The following is a 3,958-nucleotide window of genomic DNA, read 5'->3' on the forward strand; positions in this document are numbered from 1 at the left end:
AACATTTAGATAAATTTTCTTAGCATGACCCTATATTTGAGAAAAATTAATGTGTGCCTGTGGTTTTCTCTCTCTGTATACATCTACAGAAGTTGCTTACGGAAACAAAGTCTGGAGAAATCAGCACCAAAGAGCTGGCAGGTGTTTTTCTCAGAGTTGGGATGGGCAAACTTTCCTTTCTTTTTTATATAAATCCCATCAAGTGATGGAATGGCGGCGATTTATGCTTCCTTGTTTGTGTTTCTGTTTTTGATAAGAAGTTTGAGATTCACATTCCGCAGATCGCAAACTGGGGGCCAGTGTGGAATCCAGCCTGCAGATATATTTAGTGGGGCCACACTGTAATTTTTTTATGATTGAATAATAGCTGATAATAGTTATCAGTATTTTACACAGGGGGATAAGCAAGCGATCTGGCAACACTGGGCCTGCACTCATGGCACGGTGACCTGGAGCTGAGGGGTGGGCAGGCCCCCTCCAGGGAGTCAGAAATGGCAGCACAGCCATTGTCTTCTCCATCCCAAGGCTCAGCATCAGTTGTTATTTATCATTATACCTGCATCCTAATTATTTTTCTTTAAAAAAATTGGCATATAATTTACTTGCCATAAAATTCACCATTTTAGTGTGCAACTCAGTGGTTTTTAGAATGGTCACAAAACTGGGCAACCATCACCACTATATGACTCCAGAACATTACACCACCCCTAAAAGAGACCCCAGATCCATTAGTGGTCGCTTCCCGTTGCCTCCTCTCCCAGCCGCTGTACCACTCATCCACTTTCTGTCTCTATTGATTTTCCTCTTCTGGACATTTCATATGAATGGAATCATTTATGCCTTGCTTCTTTCATTTGGCGTAATTTGTTCAAGGTTCATCCACGTCGTAGCATGTATCAGTACTTCATTATTTTTCATGGCTGAATAATATTCCATTTGTGTGGCTGTAGGACATTTTGTTTATCCACTATTTGAGTTGCTTCCACCCTTTGACTATTGTGAATAATATAAATGCTGATATGAACATTTATGTGAAATTTTTGTATGAACACATGTTTTCAATTCTCTTGGATATATACCTAGGAGTTGAATTGCTGGGTCATATGGTAACTCTATGTTTAACTTTTTCAATAACTGCCAAACTTTCCAAAGTGATTGCACCATTTGACATTCCAAGCAACAAGGTCTGATGGTTCCAGTCTCTCTACATCCTTGTCAACACTTGTTCTTTTGTGTCTTTTGATTATAGCCATCCTAGTGGGTGTGAAGTGGTGTCTCACTGTGGTTTTGATTTGCATTTCCCCGATAGCTGATGATATTGAGCACCTTTACGTGTGTTTATTGTCCATTTCTGAGTTGGAGAAACGTCTGATCAAATCCCTTGCTGGTTTTCAAATTGTGCTATCCTTTTGTTGTTAATCTGTGAACGTTCTTTGCATATTCTGAATGCTAGACCCTGATGAGATAGGTGCTTTGCAAATATTTTCTCCCGTTCTGTGGATTGTCTTTTCACTTTCCTCATCATGTCCTTTGAAACACAAAAATTTTGAACTTTAATGAAGTCCCATTAATCTATTTCTCTTTGGTTGCTTATCTGACAGAACTTTTGCCTAATCCGAACTCATGAAGATTGTGCTTATGTTTTCTATTCAGTTTAACAGTTTGGCTCTTAGATTTAGGTGTCTAATCCATTTTGAGTTAATATTTATATGGTGTGAGGTAGGGGGTCCACCTTCAGGCTGTTGCATACGGATATCCAGTTGTCCCAGCACTGTTTGTTGAAAAGATTATTCTTTCCCCATTGAATTGTCTTGGCACCCTTCTCAAAAATAAATTGATCATAGATATATGGCTTTACTTCTTAATTCTATTCCGTTTATCTATGTCTATTCTCAGGCCAGCATCACACAGTCTGAATTACTATGGCTTTGTAGTAAAATGAATTGGAAGTGTGAGTTCTCCAATGTTGTTCCTTTTCAGGATTGTTTCAGCTGCTCTGGATCCCTTGCATTTCCATATGAATTTTTGGATCAGCTTGTCAATTTCTGCAAAAAAAGGCAGCTGAGATTTTGATAGGGATTGCATTGATAAATTTGGGTGGTGTTGCCAGATTAACAACATTAAGAGTTCTGATCTGTGAACATGAGATTCTGTTTAATTCCCTCTAATGAAGTTTTATAGCTTTTAGCTTAGAAGTCTTGAACTTCTTTCGTTAAATTTGTTCTTATGTATTCCTATCTTTTTGATACTACTGTAAGTGGAATTGTTTTCTTAATTTCCTTTTTGTATTGTTCATTGCAAGTGTATAGAAATAAACTGGTTTTTATATATTGACCTCGTATCCTACAATTTTGCTGAACTCATTTATTGGTTCTAACAGATTTTGGTGTATTTCTTAGGATTTTCTATATAGAAGATCATATTACCTGCAAATAGAGATAGTTTTACTTCTTTCTTTTCAATCTAGATGCCTTTTATTTCTTTTTATTGCCTAATTTCCCTGGCTAGAACCTCCAACAAAATGTTGGATAGAAGTGGTGAGGGACAATATCATTACTTTGGTCCCAGTCCTGATCTTCGTGAGAGAGCTTTTAGTCTTTACCATTAAATATGATATTACTGTGGGTTTGGGCAGGATTTTGTCAAACACTCTTCCGCATCTCTTAAGATGATTATGTGGTTTTGGTACTTTATTCTTTTAACGTGGTGTATTATATTGATTGATTTTCAAGTGGTGAACCAAACTTGCATTCCTGGGACAAATCCCACTTGGTCATGGTGTATAATCCATTTTTTATGTTGGCAGATTTGGTTTGCTAATACTTTGTTGAGGATTCTTGTGTCTATATTCGTAAGGGATATTGGTCTGTCGTTTTCCTATGGTGTATTGTTCAGGTTTTGGGATCATGGTAATACTGGCTTCATTGAGTGAGCTGAGAAGTGTTCCCTTCTCTTCAATTTGTGGGGAAAGTTTGTGAAGGATTGGTGTTAATTCTTTAAACATTTGGCAGAATTCACCAGTGAAGCCATTTGGACTTGAGCTTTTCTTCATGAGAAGCTTTTAAAATACTAATTCAATTTCTTTACTTATTATAGGTCTATTCAGTTTTTCTATTTTCTCTTGAGTCAGTCTTTGTAGTTTGTGTCTATCTAGGAATTTTTGCATTTTATCTAGGCTACCTAAGTTATTGGCATAAAAATTTTCATTTTCCCTTATAATCCTTTTCATTTCTATAAGATCAGTAGTTATGTCCTCCTTTTCATTCTTGATTTTAGTAACTTGAGTCTTCTTTTTTTCTTAGTCAGGCTAGTTGAAGGTCTGTCAATTTTGTTGATCTTCCAAAAAACCAACTTCAATTTTGTTGGTTTTCTCTATTGTCTATTTCATTTCTTTCTGCTTTAATCTTTACTCCTTCATTCTTTTTGCTTTGGGTTTAGTTTGCTCCTCTTTTTCCAGTGTCTTAGATGAAAGGTAGGTTATTGATTTGAGATTTTTATATATATATGTATATATTTATTTATTTACAGGTATAAATTTCCTTCTGGGCCCTGCTTTCACTCGATCCCATAAGTTTTGGTATGTTGTATTTTAATTTTCATTCATCTCAAAGTATTTCCTAATTTCCCTGTGATTTCTTCTTTAATTTCTTGGTCATTTAGGAGTGTGTTGTTTAATTTCCACATATTGGTGAATTTTCCAAATTTCCTTCTGTCATTGATTTTTAATTTAATTCTATTGTTGTTAGAAAACATACTTTGTATGATTTAAATCCTTATAAGTTTATTGAGGATTGCTTTACGGCCAAGCATGTGATTCTGTCTTGGAGATTGTTGCATGTGTATTTGAAAAGAATGTGTCTTCTGCTGTTGTTGGATGGAGGGTTCTAGAGGTGTCTCTTCTGTCTGTCTGGCTTATAGTATTGTTCAAATCTCCTGTTTTCTTGCTGATCATCTGTCT

Source organism: Equus quagga, chromosome 13 (genome assembly GCF_021613505.1).
Source record: "Equus quagga isolate Etosha38 chromosome 13, UCLA_HA_Equagga_1.0, whole genome shotgun sequence".
NCBI classification, from domain to species: domain Eukaryota; kingdom Metazoa; phylum Chordata; class Mammalia; order Perissodactyla; family Equidae; genus Equus; species Equus quagga.